Source organism: Coptis chinensis, chromosome 6 (genome assembly GCF_015680905.1).
Source record: "Coptis chinensis isolate HL-2020 chromosome 6, ASM1568090v1, whole genome shotgun sequence".
Classification (NCBI taxonomy): Eukaryota; Viridiplantae; Streptophyta; class Magnoliopsida; order Ranunculales; family Ranunculaceae; genus Coptis; species Coptis chinensis.
The window spans coordinates 56,901,883-56,926,927 of NC_141461.1; the positions used below are offsets into that span (position 1 = coordinate 56,901,883).

Sequence of the window (25,045 nt, forward strand, 5' to 3'; positions counted from 1 at the left end):
TTTTGCAAGCTTAAAGTTAGCATTGGGGGCGTATCGTTCTATTTCATTTCAACTACATAAATCTACAACGTTGTCAGTTTTCTGCAGGTATGTTATCTGTCACAACAACAATATTCAAATAGCAAACCCATACTTTATTTTTATTTTCATCACAATAATTTTTAGTTCCATGATATTACATTCACACAATCACATAATCATTGGTTTGGGAAAAGCCAATGATTCCTTATCAGTTTTTGATTATACAACTCGTACAACTCTTTCCGTTTCAAGCGAAACTATATGCCAGCTTAATTATTTTTTCTAAGGCATTGTTCCGATCTTTATACGAAAAAATTTCCGAGCAAGCAATTTCAACAACTTCATGCCGATTTTTCTGAGCGAATTTTCCGGGGGAATCTTTCCGAGTTAAACTTTCCGACAGCGCCATTATTTTTTCTAAGACATTGAGCCGATCTTTCTCAACGAAACTTCTTTCAGCTTCTTTCATTCTTCTACGACATTAATTGACACCTTGTTACGCAAAACTTTTCTCCGTCGACTAGTTGTGAATATATTTTGCTTGTACTACCGTCGTTTCTCCGTGCGGCAAAAAATTTGCATTACGTTAACTTTCTGAGCGGATTGAAAATTATCTTCACCTCTTATTTATTTTTTTTTTCAAGGCATTGAGATCATGCGGAGCGAAACTTTTCTTCGCGGTATTTTCGTGAATTTCTGTCTCTCGTCGTACCGCTGTTTCTACCTGCAACGACAAGAATAAACTTTTCGTTAGTTTTTCAGACTTAACCAAAATTTTACAATAACTGATAAAAAAAAATACTAACATATCTGTTTCCGACACCGCTTTGTTATATTCTCCGCACTTTTCTCCGTTTTCTTCGTCTTCTTCGACAGGCCAAATTTAATTTTTATTGAAACTCAATAATTTAAGCTTAATATCCTAGCCGATCCAATTTGAAGCTGCTCGATACTGAGCTAGATTATGCTGCGGCCTCGTGTATTCGATATATCTGTCACCTTTTTTTCCACCTCTCCAAGTCTGCGATCGACATCGAATCTTCTTCTTCTCGATTATATTTCGTTCGTATAGTACGGTCGTTTCTACCTAAAAAAAAAAAAAAAACAAACCGGGTCAAATTGCTCAAAACCGGATTTGCTAACTCCACAAGGGCGCGGGCCGATTTAAGAATAGCGATTCACGGTGCCCTTCCTTTCTTTGTCGTTGCACCGTATCATGTTTTGTTTGCCTACGTACTCCATTACAATAATCCAATCTCACGAAAAAGCCAGGCATCAACTGTTAGATCCATAGCTTCAAAGCCATTCGGATCCTTCCATTTCTTGTACTCACACACACACACACACTGAGAAGAGAACATAAAACACATCAATATCAAACATACACACCCATCCCAAACCAACTATTTGTACTCTTTAAAAACCCTTCAAACATACACACTTTTCTTTTTAATCATCGAAGATGTCAATGTGGTTGTTAGCCCAGGTTGACCCTTGGTGTCTTTGGGATCATCTGGCTTTCCCTACAAAATCACAAAGACAAAATCCCAACCCCACCCTAAGCGTTTGTAGCTGGCTGCCATTGGCTTTTACTTCTAAGGTCAGATCAGGGTATGAAGAGAACAGATGTGAAGAGATCCACCGTTTTGCAAGCCTTCAGAAAGAGAGAACTTAAAGGGGTAAGATGGAAAGAATTAGACAAGTATCATTCTAGAATGGGAAGACCCCGGACAACAACGGTATATAGGGTAACAACCACGCAAACCATTAATCATGCTAGAATCTTTGACCCCGGCGGATGAATAGCTCCTTGTCTACGCTAAAGAGATCCGCTTCATGTGAACATTGTCAACTACAAAGAAAATTTTCATGAGTAAAAGCAAGTATATGCAAAAAATAGTGATCTGAAAAAGTAACAATAATAAAAGCCTCACATTGCTTTTTCACCATGTTCACCCTCTCTCATGCAAGATTTCAAGGCGAAATGCATAGCCGGACATAAGAACATCAACATCATCCTCACTAGCAATACATGTCATACCCCAAGTCTTACGTAGACTGCAAAAACAATATCAGAAAATTTCGGAAAAATAACATATTGTTATTGGAATAAAACTTTCTCTAGAATAATAAACATCCAAATGACCCACCTCTCCCCAATTTGTAAAAGGAAAGCAGATTTAGTCTTCGAATGGCAACATCATCCATTGGCGGTTTCGAACCCTCTAACTAAACCCAAGCGAGAAAAAAAGTCATCGGACAAAATAGATGGACCGTGACATGCAAAAAAGAGATTGGTTGCCACCGGTGTCTTACGAATCATGACTTTTCGATTGGTTGAACACAAGTTGACTGAACTTAGGTGATTTTCGCTAACATCCTTTTCATAGGCCATGGGATGAGGTTCGGGAGGAAAAACAGATGTGAACTCCGGTTACCTATTTCTTTTTGCGATTGATTTCGCCGCTAGTGAAAAAACAGTTAAGATTAAGTGAATTATGTTTGAGTCGTACATTCTTCAACCTCTTGATTCGGTTTCCATGGTGTTGCTCTCGTTTCTCTCTCTCTCTAAAACTTGAAGAAGGAGCTTTGTCGCGACGTCAAAATTTTTTTTCTGCTACGTCTGTTTTGTTGGATGGCGTCCATTTTTTTTTTTCATAGGTTGGAATATGCGGCCACAAAGCACTTATATAAGGTTCGAGCTATTTTTCAATATCGGTGGGATTCTTTTCTGTTCCAAACTTCATCCGTCATCTCAAATCTTATCTACTCCATATTCTTATCTCATCCGAACATTTTAAGTCCAATTCGTATTTAACTACCTTTTATTATTATTATTACTAAACTGCCCCTACATTTAATTTTTAACGATATAATCCAAGTATCGCTATTCCGCTGGCACGCGTCGTCGAATTCAAATTTCGTATTATTACGTGACGCGTTCGGTACAGTTTTAATCGATTTCTTTTGCAATTTTAATTCTGTGCATATTTTATTTTTTTCTATGCCTTTTCGGCCATCTTTTATTTAATTACATTGCGTCCTATATACGTTAATTTGACATTATGTCGTTTCCGATATATTCACGAATTTTTTCCGATTGTCATTTTCCTATCGTTTACGTTCACACGACACTTTCGTATACGTTAATTTGACATTATTTTGTTTCCAATAATTCACGAATTTTTTCCGATTGTCCATTTTCCTATCGTTTACGTTCACACGACACTTTGTTATACATTCCGCTTGCTCTTTTCTTATTCCAAGTTTTCCTTGATTTTTCTTCTCTTCTTTGCCATGTGAACTTTGTTCGCATGACAAACAAAGAGGGCGATGTTCGACCCCCACCTCGGGCTTAACGTCCATTGGTAGGAGTCTCTATTTTATTCATTTAATCGACGGGGCTAAAGCCCAATTTGCAATACCATGGATCAATGTATGCGGGCCCATTAACTCATGTGTCTAAGGTGAACCTTAGCCACATGGCTTGCCACTAATGTACATTGATTTATGTCCGATTCATTTCTTATCAAAAGATAATTATCGGTTGAGAGTTATATTCTATCACAATGACTCAAGCTACAAGAATACTTGAGCTACAAGGATTCTCTACTCTACCTATATAAATACAAAACTATTTTTCATTCAGAACTACGTTCTTGAGACTTGATCCCACTGATAATTTGGGTACGTAGGCAACCGCAACGTACAGTCTCATCATTCCCCCGATCACCATCATTTTTCTAATTACTTTTCTACGTTCTTCGTCTTTTTCATCAACACTTGGTGTTCTGATCATATTTGGTCGAAACAACGTTGACGGTTAATTACGTTCGGTGTTTTTCTCCGACCAGACCTTAATCTCATGCAAGTCTAAGTCTAAATACGAAAACAATCTAAACAATTTTGATATATTAGTATGAACCTCTAACTGGAGATGTGAGGTATGGAAGAAAGGAATACCTGATAGCATCCTTGCTTCGCTTATGAATAGCGTCTTGTTTACGCGTGTTCAGTGTAAATAACAAGTTAGAACACTGAAAAACTTAAAAATCGAAGTTTGAAACAAACCTGTTGAAATCCGGGATTTTTGGCTTAGGGTGCGAGTCTTTCGCATAGAGCGTGGTCAGCTCCTTGTTCGATGACTTAGCGCGGTCGGCTTCGTGTTCGAACTATAGGGCACGGGAGCGCTCCTTATAAGCCGTGGTCCTTTCGATGTAATTTTGTCGCAAAATTTTTTTCGACGCTTGAAAACGGATAACCACGGTATAAATCAAACAAGGGTGGGTGGGTTTAATGGGACTTAAAATGACTAATTCTACTATGAAAACAATCTTTGAAGTGCACTATGATGGCGAAGCCATTTGATAAAACAAATGATTGATTAGTTTACCTACTTAAATGAGCGATGAACTCAAAACGTAAGTAAACTAAAACTTAATTTAATTGCCTATATGTTTATCAAAGTTTCTACTTTCAATTCTATCGAGATAGAGTGGAGTAACAAATTGTTCCACTCCTAGTGCTCTAGCATGGAATGTTTTCTAGTCTAATTAGTGGGTTTTAAGTCTAATGAGAGCTTTTCTGAAGGGTGTTATACTACGATACAATATGAAATTGATTATTTGAATTTAACTACTTAATGCTATGGAAATATGATTGTTTTTAATCTAGATAAAGGATTAGGGGAATTGAATCCACCTCGAATCCAACTTAATAACCTAGTATAGATTCTTGTATCTCGATTCTCACGTTCTTACGGCAAGAATTCGAGTTCTAATCCCTAGTGTTCATGGCATTTCTACCGAATACTAACTAGCATGTGAGGTCGTCCACCCATTCTCATGACGAATCACGACCTTCTAGATTGGAATAGATTCTACAATGCTTCTACACTATACCACTAAGTTTTCATCAAGGCTTCATCAACCCCTCTAATGGAGGGTTTAGCCTTGAATCATTCCGCAATCATTCCCATATGAATCTAAACAAAACATATTATCAAAGATTCGAAATTTACTAATCTAAACTAAACGATAATTAAATTCTAATTAACAACAAAGAAATGGTAACCAACAATAATTAAAACTAGATCTAATATATTGAAATAACACAATTCGAAATTGATAAAATAACTATTTTATTTATCTAATCAATCCAGAACAATGATTCAAAGACTTAATCTAAAACAAGAATTGAAAACGGAACTAAAACTTAATTTAATTAATTAAACTAGATCTAGAATTATCTATATTGTTTTAGGTCTAACTAACTACCATTAACAAAGAGCTAAGCTTTAGTTTTTATACTTTCAGATCCAAAAATCGTGCATGGGCTTGGAGCCATGTTTTGGGCCAGAGAATCAGGCCCAAAACCCAATTCTTTCAGTCCAAAAAGGCCTCTTCAGCTGCAGTTGGCTTCAACAGAATTTTTGTCTACTTCTGCTCCTCTGATTGGATCAAGGCTTGGACCATTGGAAAGCTCTTTCCAAACCGGTCGTTTTGACATAAGGTAGGCCCCATTCTGAGGTTTGAGTCCAAAGATACGGCCTTCGGAAGTTCTGCTGACTTGTGTGCTGTTTCTGCCCTTGTGTGCTGTTTCTGCCCGTGTCGACTTTTCAGCTTTTGACCGGGCTTAGGAAGGCTTTGTCTTCTTAAATCTTGGCCTTTAATCACGGAACTACTTAGTAACCAACCTTTGCTCCTTTATCTTGCTAAAGTGGCACATTTCTGCACATAATGGACTTTGAAACCTGAAATGCATAAAAACACGTAATCAGTGTTAACTCTTAATTATTACTCACATAATTGGTCTAAAAGTATGACTGTTACAGGGTTAAAACTACAATTTTGGGCTCTTATCAGTTCATCACTGAGTAGTTTCCCTCCATTACTACTACCAATGGTGTAGTTAAATACAAAGACCCAGGTCGACCAACTGTACCATGCACGTTGGGCGACAAGTATACTGCTACCGCACTTTTAAACATAGGCGCAAGTGTTAACCTACTTCCCTACTACTTATTTAAGTAGTTAGGTCTTCATGAATTAAAACCTACCAACATGACCCTACAACTCAAGAATCGCTCCATCAAGTACCCAAAGGGCATCGTTGAAAATGTATTAGTCAAGGTCTAAGATTTTTGCTACCATGTTGATTTTGTAATTCCAGATACTGAAGTTGCCTGTGACTCTATTCTTATCATTTTAGGATAACCATTTCTTGCAACTGCTAACGCTCTAATAAATTGTTGGGTTGGTTCAATGACAATGTCTTTTGGGAACCTTTCTATAGAAGTCAATGTTTTCAACTTAATGAAACAACTTCCAGATCCTGATATTGAGGGTGAGATTAGCCTAGTTGATAGTCTGGCACAGGAATATTTTGCAAACTTTTTTCCACCAGAGGAGGTACACCAATTTCTTTCTTTTGATAATCCTGAGTTTGACGATGACTCGTACATTAAGAATGTCCACACATTATTAGAGTTAGTACCACTATTTGACCCTACTATTGCGTTGCCAACTGATTCAGAAGACCCGGACTCGCTCTTTTCCATTGAAGAGACGACCCCTCACGAATCCTTGATCCCTACTCCCCTAACTTCGGATTTAAAACCTCTACCCTCTTATTTGAAGTATGTGCATCTCAATCCTGATGGTAGTCACCCTATAATAATTTCTTCTCACTTGACTACCGACGAAGAAGCAAGTTTGATTCATGTCATTTGTGAACACCACTCCGCTATCGAATAGTCCTTAGATGATATCAAAAGAATAAACCCTAGTGTATGCACGCATCGCATACATCTAGATGACGGCACAAAAACATTGAGAGAACCGCAACGACGCCTTAACCCTGCCATGAAAGAGGTGGTGAGGGAGGAAATTTTATATTTACTTGATGTGGGTATCATATATCTTATCTCTGATAGTGATTGGGTTAGTCCTGTCCACGTTGTTCCAAAAAAGTCTGGCATTCAAGTTATACAAAACGAAAATGGTGAATGCATCTCCACTCGCATTCCATTGAAATGGAGAATTTGCATTGACTATGACAAACTTAATGCCAAAACATGTAAAGATCACTTCCCTCTTCCATTAATTAACCAGATGCTAGAACGTTTAGCCGGTCATGCTTACTACTATTTTCTTGATGGCTATTCCAGCTATTTCCAAATTGTCATCGATCCCGCCGACCAAGAAAATACAACTTTTACATGTCCTTTAGGAACCTTTGCATACAAACTAATGCCTTTTGGACTTTGCAATGCCCTAGGCACTTTCCAACGGTGCATGCTTCGCATTTTCAGTGATATGGTGGAACGTTATATGGAAGTCTTCATGGACGACTTTTCCATTTATGGAAATTCCTTTGACGATCGCCTATCCAACCTTTCTAAAGTGTTAACAAGTTGTGAAGAAAAAAATATGGTACTTAATTAGGAGAAGTGTCATTTCATGGTTACCAAAGGAATTGTTCTAGGTCATATTGTTTCGAAAGACGGGATAGAGGTTGATAAAGCTAAAATTGTTAAAATTGTTTCACTACCTATCCCTCGAACAGTTCATGATATCCGTCCCTTTTTAGGCCACGCTGGCTTTTATAGGCAATTCATTCCGGATTTTTCTAAAGTTGCTCAACCCTTAACCAATCTCCTTTTTAAGGATGCGGTCTTCAACTTCAATTTCAATTGCAAACAAGTTTTTGAAACTCTAAAAACCGCACTGACTACCACTCCTATCATTCAACCCCCTAATTGGTCTCAACTATTCGAAATGATGTGTGACGCGAGCGACTTTGTTATTGGCGCCGAACTAGGCCAATGACGTATTGACAAACCCGTTGTCATCTACTATGCTAGTAAAGCTCTTAATGATGCTCAACGTAATTACATGACAACTGAGAAAGAGTTCCTAGCTGTTGTCTATGCTTTGGATAAGTTTCGCCCTTACCTAGTTTGATCATCCACCATCATATATACTGACCATGCTGCACTGATAAACGTAAAAATGAATAATTCTACTCATGAATAAGCGATGAAATTCAAACGCAAGTAAAATGAAACTTGTACGAAGACAATGTTTATCAAAGATTTCTACTCTCAAATCTATCGAAATAGAGTAGAGTAAAAGATTCGTTCCACTCCTAGTTCTTTAGCATTCGATGTTTTCTACGACTATCAATCCTACCAAAGTCAATGAGAGTTTTACAAAGGGAATTATACTACGATGCAAATTCAAATAACAAGATACTAACTATAGTGATTCAATTACAAAATACTATGGAATACTACGGTTTGAATCTAGAGTAAGAATTAGGGGGAATTGAATCCAGCCTGAATCGAACTTAATAAACTAGCATAGATTGTTGTAATCCAATTCTTACGTTCTTACGATAAGAATTGGTCGTTCTAATCCCTAATCAATTATGGCAATCTCTACCAATTAATGACTAGCATGTGAGGAAGTCCAACCCATTCTCGTGGCGAATCAACGACCTTCTAGAGTGGAATAGACTCTTACAACAATTCTACACTACACAATCAAGTTTTCATCAAGGCTTCATCAAACCCCTCTAATGGAGGTTTAGCCTTGATTCATCAAACTATCATTTCCATATGAAATTGAATAAAACATAATATAAAGATTATAACTTTACTATATCAATCTACTCAAGAATTCAATTCGAAATTAAACAACTAAGAAATGAATAACAAACAAGAATTGAAATTAGATCTTAACAATTTTAAATAACAAAATCGAAATTATCAAGAACTAACTATTTTATTTATCTAATGAATGATAAACAATGATTCAAATAACTAATCTAAAACAAGGTATGAAAAACTAATTAATTAACTAATAAAAATTCTTAAAACTAGATCTAGATTATTCTCTAATGGCTACCCTAATAATAAACTTAAGAGCTAAGTCTTGTGTGTGGAAATGGAGGAGACCAGATCCACATTTTCGTGCATGGGCTGAGGAGCCACATTTTGGGTCGGAAAATCGAGCCCAAAGCCCAATTTCTTCAGTCTACAGGGCCTTTTTCAGCTGGCTTTGACTTCAATAGACTTTTTGTCCACTTCTGCTCCTTTGATTGGGCCAAGGTGTAGACTGATAAGAGTAAAATTGATAAATGTAATGAATATGATAAAAATGAATAGTCTACCTACGAAATGAACGATGAATTCACAACGTAAGTAAACTAGAACTAAACTTTTACGTGGTTGATTATCAAAGTTTTCTACTCTCAAGTCTATCGAAATAGAATGGAGTAACGAATTCGTTCCACTCCTAGTGCTCTAGCATGGATGTTTTCTAATCTAACTAGTCGTTTTTAAGTCTATGAGAGTTTTCACGAAGGGAATTATACTCACGATGCAACTACCCACAAGATGCAACTAGTCGGTTATCGAATACTAAGGGAATGCTACGTTGATTCTATGATAAGGAGTTAGAGGGGGATTGATTCCACCTTAACTCAACTTAATCCACTAACGATTTAATCGTCAGTCCGTAATCCGAAATGCTGCCAAGAGAACAATTGGTTATTCCTAATCCCTAATTATACATGACATTTCTACCAATTCATAACTAGCATGTGAACAATTAAACCCATTCTCATGGTGAACTAATCGTCTCTAGAGTGGAATAGAAAATCTGATTTACTCTACGATAATCGGAATCAAGCTTTCATCAAGGCTTCACAACCCCCTCTAATGGAGGTTTAGCCTTGAATCATTCCGCAATCATTTCCATTTAGATTAAGACTAAACATAATATAAAGCATTGAAATTTACTTAATTTAACAATAATGAAATCTAATTTAATGACTAAATTGAAATAAGGACAGGAATTGAAATTAGATCTAGAATTGGAATTGACAAAATCGAAATGGGTAAAGAATACTACTTTATTGATCTAATCAAATGAAGAACAAGATTCAAGGTTTAATCTAATGAAATGAATTAGATTTGAAACTATACTTAATCAAAAACAATTAAATAAAACTAGATCTAGAAGCTATTTTAATGGCTACTTTCTATTCTAAGCTATCTACTATTTTCTAACTACTGGCTACTGACTGCCATTAACACTGAGTCAAGCTTTTGTTTTTATACATCCAGATCCAAAAATCGTGCATGGGCTTGGAGCCATGTTTTGGGCCAGAGAATCAGGCCCAAAACCCAATTCTTTCAGTCCAAAAAGGCCTCTTCAGCTGCAGTTGGCTTCCACAGACTTTTCGTCCACTTCTGCTCCTCTGATTGGGTCAAGGCTTGGACCATTGCAAAGCTCTTTCCGAGCCGGTCGTTTTGACATAAGGTAGGCCTCATTCTGAGGTCTGAGTCCAAAGATATGGCATTCGGAAGTTCTGCTGACTTTTGCTCCTTTATCTCGCTAAAAGTGGCACATTTTACGCACATAATGGACTTTGAAGCCGAAATGCATAAAAACACTTAATCAGTATTAACTCTTACTTATTATTCACATAATTGGTCTAACAAGATGATTATTAAGGGGTTAAAACTACAGTTTTGGGCTCTTATCAAACCACCCAAACAACATTTTGCTTGTCCTCAAGCAAAGATGAGAAATTAAAATAAGTGACCAAAAATGGAGTTCTACCTAATCTCGTTTTTGAGTGCGATTGCATTGACCATATGCAACAAGGCCTTAAACTACTAGGAATTCCCTAGTGGACGAAGTTATAGCCTCGTGAGAGTTTTCGATGAAGGTACTCACAAACTTCATCTATACTACAACGACTAAGAAAATAAAACTATTGTTTCCTTATTCATGCTCAACTATCTATACATCTCTCTAGCAATTACATAAGAATAACAGTCAAAACCCTAAGTTAATATATGCATAATAATCAATCATCTACAATAAACATATATACAATGAGTAGTACTATCAAATGTTTAGCGGGTTTGTTTCGAGAACTTCGGAATAAGCGTCCTTAAGTAGGTTCTCACAATAATAGTCAAGAAACAACACTGATTTTTCCACTCAAGTTTAGCTACTCCGATTAATACAGGTGGGCACACTTTACCTTACAATCTCAATGACAACAAGGAAGTCGGGGTCGATCAAACACATCTGCCACTTACTATCACACTAACCTATTCCTAATTGAGCTAGAGGTCTTTATTAGGTGTTACGGGGATTAGGAGGTGGTTTAAGAAGGAAGGAAATGGATATTCAAAAGGACAAGTCTGAGATAATAGAGTCTTCGTATTATGTAACTTAGAGAAAACCTTGTTATTTTCTTTTGCTTCTATACTTTGTTTCCATCCTTAGCCATATTTTTCTTTTTCTTTTCTTTGGCTTTTGACTCCCTTTTATTCTATTTTTTTTTGGAGTTTTTATTTTATTTCTATTTTTCTTTTCTTTGGATGGAAACTTCTTTTCTTTATTTTCCTCAAGCAACTAACAAATTTTTGTTTTTACACGAGTTTTTCTCTTCTTCTTTCTTCACTCATTCTATTCTCGGACTTATTCTAAATTGGGTAGGTTGATTTATTCTTTTTTTTTTTTTTTTTTTTTTTTTTTGTAACAGGGTAAAGGAATTGTGGTTTATGGAAGGGCTAATGAAAGGCTCGAGTGGCGACTAGCGGAAAATAATTCATAGGTTTGAATTTCTGGCTATATCGATCCAAAGAGCGCCTAAATTCTCACTTAGGATATGGTTTAGTGATCAAGCAAGTGGGACGTGTGATTTCTCTATCCGGATTTTACTTCTCCCTTGTGTCATTTCTCAAATGTTTAGCTCATATAAGGCTTTTTAGGCTATATTCTCACAGGATTTATAGAATAAATACTCTAGCCTAGATTTCAGAAACTTATCGCTAACAATCATAGATACTCATGTAATATATTTATAGATAGATGCAAAGATTATTACCTACATTATTAACCTAAGTTTCTAACAATTATTCTCGATGCAACAGCTATGCTATGTGAGACTTCTAGATTGTTAAAAGCATGGAGAAAGAAACAATACCAATATTCCTAAGTGTATAGCATGACTTATTTATTTATATTTTTAAATTTTTGAAATTTTAACTAGAAAACAAATGCATATTATGTCTATCTATATCATAACAGATGTCTTAATTACACATGTTTCTATGCCCCCCAAAACAAAAGCATGCTTTGTCCTCAAAGCATTTAAATAAAGAGGGTAGGAAAAATACCATTGAACGCGCGTGAAATTCAGGAACATCCGCAAAACAAAGTTAGAACGCATGCTAATATAGGAAATAAAACCGACACAACTCTATAAGAGTTCTACCCATTATGGGGTTAACATAATTAAATTGCTTGGGACATAAGCAGACACTAACATAACTAAAACTTACCTCCACTCCCGTTGTTATTCGTCATCTTCGTCATCCTCTACTTCTATAAAGAAGTGAGGTTCCTTCGCGTCCTGCCATGCTATGATAATTTGCCAGGCTTCACGCCATTTATCATCTATGGTTGCTAACCTATTAAGTGCCACTTGGTCTGATGGGGTGTAGGGTGCAACCTGGTGAGGTTGTATCCGCCACCCATGCCAAGTCATTGCACGGAAAGATCGAATAATACTATTGGTGGGTCGCACCGTGTCTACCTTAATCCAATCCGTGAAACGTGTACAAAAAACAGGAAAGAAACATAGCATAATACGTGAAGTTAGAACAGGCATAAGAAGGTACTTATGCCTCATGGTATGGGCTCGTGCTAAACTAGACATCAAAGTCCTGGGAAGGTCATAGAACCGGCGTCCATTGGCTAAAGCAAGGAAAACGCTGCAAGTGGCGTCATTCACGGAAGAAAACGCCATTCCCCTAAAATGTTTAGCATAATCCAAAACATAACAGTTCCTATGTTCATGGACGGGCTACCAAGGCAACGCGTTATAGTCCCCTTTGGTCCTCAATCTGAAAATGCCTGCCCCATAAGCCTCGTGCAAAGACTCATAAGTATAGACATGCATATTATCGAATCCAATAGCACCATGGGTCTTGTATCTCGGCCGGGCATAGCAAGTCCAAGAACAAATGCTAGCAAGAACCGGTAATTTCCATTGGTTCATCGTCAATATTGATGGAGAACACTTGTTCTCCATCCGGTCTCTCAAAGAAAATGCAGTTATTATAAAAATAAAATGCAAGTCTTTGGAGAATAAAGTTCACCCGATCTTACCATAAGAGGTTCCCAGCCAACATATGTGATCACCTCACAAACCAAGCACCGTAAGTAGTGCTTTGGAACAAATCTTCAAAAGACTGTTCGGTATTATTATGGAAGATGTCATCTCAAAACTACGTTCTGGAATAGTTGCAAAACGACCAAGACAAACGCTAAAAACTGGAATTTTTCGGTCCAGAAAGGCGTCGCGGCGGCAAATAGGCGCTGGCGCCGCTTTTGTATTTTAGAATTCCAAAGAACTTAGCTGGTGGTCGCTTGACTCACGCTGGCGCGCTCGAAAGCAAATTTTTCCGACAGAAGTGTAGGGCGCTGAGCCGCCAACTAAGGGCGCTGGCCCGAAGTTGCATTTTGTGAAAATGGAGACTAAACGGGGAATCGCGGGTGTGAAGGGTGAGTGATGGGGTTTAGGTGTAGTGTGAGTTGTGAGGGTAGATTGTATCAAGTTTATATAGGTTTAAAGTTGCTAGAATGGATCGGAAAGTTGCCAAAACTAATTACGGCAGTTCCGAAATCCTAAAATTTCCAAACTCGAAAACGGAAACAACTCACATCCTGGATTCTGATTCAAACCCAGTATCTCTTATTTGGATTTTATGATTGAATGTACCTATTTAATCTAGATTTCATCCTACAATGATTCTCAATCATAGATAGGCCTAAACTCCATATTTTCACCTTACTCCATGATAGAAATTCTAACACTAGGGTTTTATAAAAAATACAGCTTGAAATGATAAAACCACCCCCAAACAAGTTGGGAAGGTGGGATCAAAATGAAACAAGCACACTAACTGAAAATAACCCCTTATATTAAAATTTTGATTCGGAGGTCCTTTCACTTACAAAATTCAAATTACGGAAATAAAAGTTACATTACAATAAAACAACAAAAGTAAATAAAACAACAACTTATAAAACAAAAATAACTACGACTATCACTCCTCATCCTTCTAAAACACCTCGCCAGATTGGTGGCCGAGGGCCGATCTCTAGTGGTGGCTCCCGGGCTCCGAAGGTCCAAGAAGAGTCGCCCTTCGTCGACGACGCTCATGCCTCGTAAAGCTGTGTCCTCGAGGCGAGTCCGTATGAGGTGGGAAGCGTGCTAGCATATCCACTCTAAACCGGCGCTGGCTTCCATCTCAAATTTCGCCGCTCCCATCTCTCATCCTCCCTCGGGTGCGGATCTCGGTTGTGATGAATGGTCGCCGTCGAGTCCGGAGGTCTGCACAGAGAGTGTTGAGTGAACGCATGCCCCTATGAAGCATAGCCATGCGCTCAGCATCAGACCAACACCTCTGGAAGGCATCCGTATCAAAGCAAGTCCCATCCTCCTCATCCTCCTCCGAATCATCCTGCTGTCCCCCAGCTCCACCATCCTCTTCTTCTTCCTCTCTATCCTCAGCCCTCCTCCAAACTTGTTGGACACACTCCCTATAGATACGCGGGTTACGGTGCAGGGTAATGTAAATCCTCTCAGATGCAGGAGTTGCTTTCATCTTCAGCATGATCTTAGTAATAAGCACAGGGAGAGGTGCCAAAGACCTTCCGAACCCCCTAATAATGTTCAGCAAAAACTCCAGGATGCAGAAATCATACTTCGCCCTCGAGTACCCATATGACGATGGAGGCAGGTCGGACCGATGTCATCGACCTTGTCCTTGCCTAGGGACATTCGACCAATCCATCGAAGCGAGCCGAGCCAGTTGGTTGGTCCTGAGGGATGCCTGGCGAACACAATGGGAGTTTGGATTGTAACTCCCATTGATGACAGTAACGCCCATCAACGGCTCTACCCCGTCAAACTGAGGATCCTGTAAAGTGGCATCCAGATTGATTCTAGGCGGAATGCCTAGAATCTCAGCCAACAGTCCCGTAGTCAACTCCCTCCTCTTCTTCTTCACCAACACAAAAATCCTACTCCCTTCCAACTCCCTGGTGTTGTAGAACCGTCGGACCAAGTCTTCATGGTAGAAGTCTTCGGTCGAGTACCAGAGACTATTCCAGTCTCTACTAGCCATTTCGTCACCGTAAAACGGCGCGAAATGGTCGGCAGTGAAAACTTGCTCCGGTATGATTCGGCGTTGTTGAGCCATTTGAAATTTGAATACGGTTTTTGGGGTTTGTAGGTGTGGTAGTGGTGGTTTAACTTGACCGACTGAAGGAATGGTGGTGGTGGCGGTGTGGTGGCGCAGCACCAATTTTTTTGATTTTTTCGGTGGTTTTTCTTGGGTTAAATTGGTGGAGTTTGTTTTGATTGGTGTTTGAAGTCGATTGGGGTTGGGATTTGATTTTTGGCGTGGGTTGTTTTTAGTTTTCTTTTTATTTGATTTTTGTTTTAGGTTTAAGCTTTAAGCTTGGCGTTAATGGCGGTGGAAGATGAAGAACGCGATGAACTGTTCGTGAGAAGGTAAGAGCGAGGCCTGGTGGTGGTGGGCTGGTTGGGGCCCAAGCCCAAAATCGAAATTTTGATTTTTTTTTTTTTTTTTTTTTTGCGAATTTCAAATCAAAATTCCCGCTTCGTTACCGGTCCGATTTTTGCGAATGAGATATGGAAATGATCAGGAGAGAATTTCCTATCCAATGATCCATAAAACACTCTATTCTGACTTCAGATGACATACGTGATAGTGGAAAACGCCTCAAAATGCGTGCATGACGTAAGTTATGCGAACGAATGAAATCTAAATTAATAGATTATGTCAATCCGAATCGTAATACAATAAAACGGCCTAAGCAACTCTAATGGGACATAAAACATTTTAGTGCGGAAACATTTAACACCCCACCCCCAAACAAATTTTTACAACGAAGCTTAGAAAATTTGTTTTTATGAAAGCTGGTCTTTTAAAGTCGGTTCGAGACTTCCTAGATTACTATGTTTATTTTTATTTTTTATTTTTTATTTTATTTTTAGAAGGAAAAACAATAAGCAATAAAGACATAATTCACACCATAGAGAAACATGACTCAAAAATCGAGAAAAACATGCAAGAGTGGAAAACGTGAACTATGTGAACCGTGGACTTAGGATCCGTACTTACTACCACACACTCCATAGGGAGGGGCGGTTACCTTAATGGTGCACTCACCAATATATTGGAATGAAAGGAAATGCACCAACACAGAAATTTGAGTCGTTTATAGTCGATACTCAAGACTTTATCTAAAACATATGTATGAACATGCACGGTGATCATATATCAACAACCCGAAATAGTTGTGGATCATTCCATAAATAAATATCACAGAAAACATATCCAAACACAATGAAGCACCAAGATTTCCTCCTGACACCCTAGTGGAATCCAAACGAAGTCGGATAACCCTATTGTGTAACCTATCATGCACCTTCTTTTTCATTTTTGAATGCGTGGGTGTTTTAGTAAATAAGTGTGGAAAAGTGAATGGTTGTGGAGGATATGGTGGATATGGATAAGTTTTAGAAAGACACCTGTGCACAATGAGGATGTGGTTTTATAATGAACTCATTCATTGTGCGTAGGGACTGCCTCAATTCTGAAAATGAAGGTGTCAAATAGTTTGTCCTTCAAGTATATCGTTTGCTAGGAGGATTTAAAAATTATGAAACACGGGGAGAAACAAAAGGATCGAGTGCAAACTCGAGATTCCTTTGAAAGGGTGGAAGGAGGGGAATCGAGGTGGATGTTGTGCAAGTTAGTTCTTGATAGGGTGAAATTTCACCTACTCGAAAAAACTCATCAAATTCCTCATCTAGATTGGTCATATCCACATTACTATGGTAGTCCTCTACATCTTTGAGAAAGTCATCTATCCCGGCCCTCATCAATAATATGTGTATCGACTAGTGTAGGAATGGAAATATTGGAGTCCGACTTTCCAAAGGAAAGAATTTTGGGCATATGACTATCGGGAACGTGTTGTTGAAATAATCTCGAGCAAAGCTCGATCATGCTAACCTCTCCATCCATAGGCGAATCGGGTAATTGTGTCCTTGTTTTAAAACATTGACTTCAACAGCAAGATGGCCAAAAGACATGGACATTGAACCATCACGGCAATTAATGAGCGCATTGGCGGTTGCTTGCGGGAAAGGGCGCCCTAAAATAATGGGACGAGAGTTAGTTAGCGACTTACGTATCGAGGACTACAAAATCAGCCGGATAGTAGAAATCTCCGAACTTTTACCAACACATTTTCGACTACACCCTTAGGATACTTAATAGACCGATCAGCTAATTGCAACGCGTCATTTTAGTGGGTTGCATCTTGTCTAGACCTATTTGTCTATACAAATAAAATGGGAGTAAGTTAACACTAGCCCCCGTGTCTAATAACGGTGTGGTCGATAGGAATCTCCTAAGGTGCATTATGACAGTAGGGATCTAACTGGGGTCCTTGTACTTAACAATTCCATTATGTTAGGATAAGGTTGGGAATTGTTCGTTAAAAAGGCGTCTTTTGGTATATTTGTCTTCGCCTAGTAGTACACAATTCCTTAAGAAACTTAGCATGTTGTGGTAGCTTTTTATAGCTTCGAGGAAAGGAAGGTTTATAGTTAGATTCTTGAAAACGCCCCTAATCTCCTCGTAATTTGTATCTCTAGTTAACATGGTTAATTTTTGTGGAAACGGTGGTTTCGTCTATATTTAGCAATGGTATCACCGGATGTTTAACCCGTGGCTTTCGTTTCTTAGGTTGTGTTGTAACCGGTACCTCTACGATTGGTAGGCTCTTCAGTTTCTATTTCGGTATCTAGTAATATAGCAGGTGTAGGGGCTACTGTTGGGGTAACTATAGGCATAGTTACCTTGTTATCAACCACTCTGCCAGAACGGAGAGTGGTGATGGCATTTATCTCACCTACATTTTCATATTCATTACTAGTATTATCGGTTACCTCAAAGGCTGTGTTTGTTGTTTTAGGATTAGGTATTGCGTTACCTGGAAACACACCTTTGGGTTGGGCTTTATCTTGAGCCAACTGTTGGGTTAAATTATTAACGGATTGTAGAAGTTGTTGGTTGGATTGAGCCATGGTTTGGAAAAGTTTTTGGCTCACTTGAATAAAGGTGTCAAGACGATCCGGTTGTGTGGGTGTAGTGGTCACGGGTGGTGTTACTGGAACTATTTCCCGTGAATTATTTATTGGTGGATTTTGATAGTTATTATTTACCGGAACGATACCTCTATTAGCATTATAATTATTATAATTACCTTGACCTTGTCGAGGTTGCACTTGGTTGTTATAATTATTAAAATTACCCTGACCCTGTCCTTGTCGTAGTGGAGCTTGGTTAAAGCTCTGCGTTGGCCTAACATATTGATGATTGTACCCTTGAGGTGTGACGTTTTGGTTATTCCGCCAACCGAAGTTGGGATTTTGTCTCCAAGGGGCGTTAGGTTCACTATTAATGGAACAAGCCTGTTCATAGGCTATAGGACAGTGGGAATCGGGATGCTCGGGGCTCCAAACAGAAACTACATGGGTTTGAATTTACATTCATGGCGGGGATAGGCTTTTGTTGTACGAAATGGCCTCTACCTTTTTAGTGAGTGATTCGATTAGAGTTTTAAGCTCGAATCGTGTTTAATTTCAAACATACGGGCGGCCTTAACTGTTGAGAAGAAGAACTAGCCGAGCGGGGGATATCATCACTACCCCCAATTATTATTTTCGCTTTAGTTTGGTCTTCTAAAATTTATAAGCCTCAGAGGCTCCTTTACTTAAGAAACTACCCCCATTCATAATGTCAAGGACTTCTTTATGGTGATGTTGAAGTCCTTTGAAAAGGCACGAACTAACGTGTCTTTTGCTAGGTTATGGTGTGGACACTCTATAAGCGGATCGGTGAAACATTCCAAGCCTCGAAAATGATTCATGAGGATTTTGTCGAAAAGAAATGAATCTTGGAAAGCATCTCATCCGTCTTTAGGGGTGGGTAAAATGTTCCATAAACAATTTGAACAAGTTTAGCCCACGAGTCCACGAGAATTAGGGCTTTGGGCGAGTTAACCAAGACGCCGCTTTATCGGCTAAGGTGAAAGGGAATACCCCTTAATTTAATTTGTTCCGCACCAACCGTAGGATGGTGGAATGTTGTTAAGACTTGTTCAATCCTACGATGTCTTTGGTAAGGTTTTTCATGGTCTAAACCATGAAAAATGGGTAACAAATTAAAAATATTTGGAGGGATTCTCAAATCCCCACTGGTCTGCTAGAACGATGCAAGATTTGGGGCTATCGCTCAAGGCTTTGTAGAAGTCCGAGAGGAGTCTCTCTTTCTTCCCCATTATATCGGTGGTGTGTGTGGAATAGTAGCTAGAGGTGTAGTGTGTGGTATACTAGATAGACTTGTTTGTTGATGTTGGTGTGTATTTACGTTAGGTGTTTTGTTCGCCGGACCTTAATCTCATGCAAGACTAAGTCGAGCTTAACTAAACATGCAACAATCCAAACAATTCGATGTACTAGTATAAACCTCTAACGAGGGAGATGCGAGGTGTGGAAGAAAGGAATACCTGACAAGCCCTTGCTTCGCTTATGAATAGCGTCTTGTATGCGCGTGTTCAGTGTATATAAGAGAATAGAACACTGAAAAACTTGACAACTCGAAGTTCGAATCAAACCGTGGAAACCGGAAATTTCAGCAGCTAACGCTGGGCTATCTATCTTTGCATGGGCTCGGTGCAAAGTCGAAGCTCCAAGAACTTAGCTGGTCGCTCTCTTTTGGGCGCTCGTGTATTGATCAAATTCCAAGAACTTAGCTGGTCGCTCTCTTTTTTGCTGGCTTCGATTGTATTTCCTCGAATTTTTCCAAAACTGAAACGGCAACCACAGTATGAATCAAACAAGGGTGGGTGGGTGAAATGGGACTTAAAAATTACTAATTCTATTATGAAAACAATGCTAAAGTGCAACTAAGATGGCAGCGGCGCCATTTGATAAGAGTAAAATTGATAGTCTACCTACGAAATGAACGATGAATTCACAACGTAAGTAAACTAGAACTAAACTTTTACGTAGTTGATTATCAAAGTTTCCTACTCTCAAGTCTATCGAAATAGAATGAGTAAATTAATTCGTTCCACTCCTAGTGCTCTAGCATGGATGTTTTCTAATCTAACTAGTCGCGTTTTTAAGTCTATGAGAGTTTTACGAAGGGAATTATACTACGATGCAACTACCCACAAGATGCAACTAGTCGGTTATCAGAATACTAAGGGAATGCTACGTTGATTCTATGATAAGGAGTTAGAGGGGGATTGATTCCACCTTAACTCAACTTAATCCACTAACGACTAAACGTCAGTAATCCGAATTGAGCGCCCGCGAGAACAATTGGTTATTCCTAATCCCTAATTATACATGGCATTTCTACCAATTCATAACTAGCATGTGAACAATTAAACCCATTCTCATGGTGAACTAATCGTCTCTAGAGTGGAATAGAAAATACGACGACTCTACGATAATCGGAATCAAGCTTTCATCAAGGCTTCACAACCCCTCTAATGGAGGTTTAGCCTTGAATCATTCCGCAATCATTTCCATTTAGATTAAGACTAAACATAATATAAAGCATTGAAATTTACTTAATTTAACAATAATGAAATCTAATTTAATGACTAAATTGAAATAAGGACAGGAATTGAAATTAGATCTAGAATTGGAATTGACAAAATCGAAATGGGTAAAGAATACTACTTTATTGATCTAATCAAATGAAGAACAAGATTCAAGGTTTAATCTAATGAAATGAATTAGATTTGAAACTATACTTAATAAAAACAATTAAATAAAACTAGATCTAGAAGCTATTTTAATGGCTACTTTCTATTCTAAGCTATCTACTATTTTCTAACCACTGGCTACTAACTGCCATTAACACCGAGTCAAGCTTTTGTTTTATACATCCAGATCCAAAAATCGTGCATGGGCTTGGAGCCATGTTTTGGGCGAGAATCGTGCCCAAAACCCAATTCTTTCAAATCCAAAAGGCCTCTTGGTGTAGTTGGCTTCCACAGACTTTTCGTCTACTTCTGCTCCTCTGATTGGGTCAAGGCTTGGACCATTGCAAAGCTCTTTCCGAGCCGGTCGTTTTGACATAAGGTAGGCCTCATTCCGAGGTCTGAGTCCAAAGATATGGCATTCGGAAGTTCTGCTGACTTTTGCTCCTTTATCTCGCTAAAGTGGCACATTTCTGCACATAATGGACTTTGAAGCCTGAAATGCATAAAAAACACTTAATCAGTATTAACTCTTACTTATTATTCACATAATTGGTCTAACAGTATGATTATTAAGGGGTTAAAACTACAGTTTTGGGCTCTTATCATAGACCATTGGAAAGCTCTTTCCGAGCCGGTTGTTTTTACATAGGGTATGCCGAATTCTGAGGCTTGAGTCCAAAGATACGGTCTTCTGAAGTTCTGTTGACTTTTGTGTGTTGTTTCTGCCCGCGTTGACTTTGACTTTTCAGCTTTTGACCGGGCTTTACAAAGGCTTTTTCTCCTTTAATCTTGGCCTTTAATCATAGAACTTCTTAGCAACCAACTCTTCCTCCTTTATCTCGCCAAAGTAGCACATTTCTGCACATAATTGACTTCAATGCTTGAAATACGTAAAAGCACGTAATCAGCATTAACTCTTATTTATTACTCACATAACTGGTCTAAAAGTATTATTGTTAAGGGGTTAAAACTACAGTTTTGGGCTCTTATCATGTACTTTGGCACCTACTCGCGAAAAAGGACGCAAAACAGAGATTGTTCCGCTGGATCCTTCTCTTGCAAGAATTCACCCTGGAAATCAAAGACAAGAAAGGAACCGAAAATGTCGTGGCCGACCATTTATCAAGGCTGGTTGGTGACGTTGATAGTGATTCTGAAGCCATTTGTGATTCCTTCCCAGATGAGCATTTGTACTCTATTTTCTCCTCTCCATGGTACGCAAATATCGTTAAGTACCTAGTTACTGAGGAAGTTCATTTCTCTTGGTCACAACTTTATCGTAAAAAGTTCTTATCCACTGTAAAATATTATTTTTGGGATGACCCCTACCTCTTTAAGTATTGTTCTGACTAACTCATTCGTCGTTGCATTCCCGACTGGGAACACACCAACGTGTTATTTTTTTGCCATGAACAATCTTGCGGTGGTCATTTCAATGGGAAGAAAACTGTGGCCAATGTTTTACAATGTGGTTTTTACTAGCCTACCTTTTTTTACGATGCACACGAACATTGCAAAGTTGTATTCGTTATTCGTTGTCAGCACCTAGGTCGCATTACCCAACGCAATATGATGCCCCAAAATCCTATCTTAATTGTGGAATTTTTTATATTTGGGGCATTGATTTTATTGGACCCTTCCTTATTTCTCAAAGGTTTTCTCTACATTCTAGTCATTGTAGACTATGTGTCTAAATGGATTGAGGCACTCGCATGTCGCTCAAATGACCATAAGACGGTTATGAAATTTGTAAAGGAAAATATTTTCTCTTGTTTTGGTGTCCCCAAAGCTATCATTGGGGCACACATTTTTGTAATAAAATTTGTGGGTGTTTAATGAAGAAATATGGAGTGACTTACAAAGTTGCTACTCTATATCACCCATAGACGAGTGGCCAAGTGGAAGTCTCCAACAGAGAGATAAAGGCCATTATGGAGAAAACTGCCAATCCATCAAGAAAATACTAGTCTTTCTACTTATCAGATGCCTTGTAGGAGTACCGAACGGCCTTTAAGACACCTATAGGGATGTGTCCTTACCACATCATTTTTGGAAAACCTTATCATCTGCCGATTGAACTTGAGCATCGTGCCCTATGGGCCATCAAAAGCCTCAATTACAATATCAACACGACAATTGAGTAGCGAAAACAACAATTAAATGAGCTTAAGGAGATTCGGAGTGATGCTTATGATCTCTCGAAATCCTACAAAGCTAATATGAAAAGAGTGCACGACAAGCACATTTTGCATAAAGATTTCAAAATTGGCCAAAAAGTTTTATTTTACAACTCCATATTACACATTTTTTCTGGTAAATTAAAAACACGATGGTCCGGTCCTTTCATTGTGTCAGCTTTGACCCATTATGGGGCAATCTCTTTGCTTAATCCACAAGATAATAGTGAATTTCAAGTAAATGGACAACACCTCAAACATTACCACGAGTTACACTCCCCAACAGTTGAATAGACTCTTCTTCAAGATCTGGTCGACATAGACTAGATATTTCATTTGGCGTACTCAATCTTATGTTTTCTGTAAAGGGTATGCCATTTTGGTAGCCAGGCCATCTTCTATTTTATGATATCAAAAGTTAATTAAAGTGTGTGGTTGCAAGCATCGGAGCCGTAGTCCACAAAAACTTTATTTCAGAACTGAGTATAAATGTCTTCTACAACGCAAGCAAACGTTCCTGTTGGTAAATGATGGGTACCAAAAATTTCACCTCCTTCCTTCTCTTCCATTTTCTTCTCTCTGCCTCACGAGCTTCAACTAATCATTTGGCGTAAGTCTCACTCATCACGAATAGGTAATGGTCGTAATACTTTTGCTCATAAACGACGTGCACGAAAGATGGGGTGGTGTATGCATTATCAAACACCTTTCTATCCAGGTCTAGATTTCCTATCCAATACTAGCCAGTATAAGGTATTCTTTTGTCTAACACCAGCTACACAGGATAAACTTCGTCGCTGCACCATTTCTTCCACGGGTTTGGAATCATCTTGAGGATCTGACGTTAAAAGACTCAAATCGTCTTGAGGATCTGATGTTATAAGACTCGAATACGTCTTGAGGATCTGACATTAAAAGACTCACCTTGTAGATATGTATATATTGTAGTCTTTTAAAATTCCCCTTGCATTAAGCTGTGCACGTAGAGATTCATATTCAACCTCGGATGTTACATACTTGGAACACATACGGGCAATGGATTCCACCAGGCCAACCCCTAGAATTAGTTACTTTGAGTTCCCTTTGGGGCGGTTTAAGCATAGACGTACGTAAAAAGGGCAATATTATTAAACCGTAGTGTGCACGGTCCAGGATGGTATCGTCCTGCCCCTAGACCCATAATACATAAAGGTGAAACCACAGTCTGGCTGGATTGGGTTCGCTCTAGAGCTAACATGACAGTTGCCTAAGAATTTAGATGGTGACTCTTCTAGACATCTAGTGTTGTTAACATTAATCTCCCTTGTATAGAAATAAAATCATATAAAAAAAACAAACAAACATTGTTCATAAATAAAACATCCCGCCTTCTTTCAAAAATTCTTGTAGCCTTTGAGAATGACTCATATAATTGGATGACATTTTTTATGCCGATCATTTCGATAGCTCATTTATCCAATTCGGAGTCCGAACGAGTCGTGTGTGAGTGTTTACATTTTTTAGGCTTAATTCGGGCTTTCGACTAGATTTGGGCTTGGGAAAAATTTTGGGCCCGACCAAATCTCATTATTCTAGTCCCATGTATAAATTGAAACACCCATCCCACGCGTCATTATTTCATCCTTCGTCTTCCCCAAAATCCGGATTTAAGTTCCCTCCCGTATCAGTTGATAAAACATAAAATTGAATAGTTTTACCTACGAAATAAAGCGATTAAACTTACAAACGCAAGTAAAACTAAAACTATCTACGTGTCTATTTTTATCAAAGTTTCTACTCTCAAATCTATCGAAATAGCGTGGAGTAACAAATTCGTTCCACTCCTAGTGCTCTAGCATGGAATGTTTTCTAGTCTAATTGATCAATCTTAAAGTCAATGAGAGCTTTACGAAGGTGAATTATACTACGATGCAATATGAAAAGCAATAT

General features: G+C 38.5%; 1 long non-coding RNA gene across 1 annotated transcript; it reads right to left on the reverse strand.

Annotated features, from left to right (window-relative positions):
* Window positions 1-204: 204 nt before the first annotated feature.
* LOC147493716 (uncharacterized) lies at window positions 205-1,098 on the reverse strand. Its single transcript, XR_015199310.1, has 2 exons — window positions 828-1,098; window positions 205-745 (listed from the first exon to the last, which is right to left on the reverse strand). It is a non-coding gene; the product is annotated as an uncharacterized LOC147493716 (long non-coding RNA).
* Window positions 1,099-25,045: the final 23,947 nt, after the last annotated feature.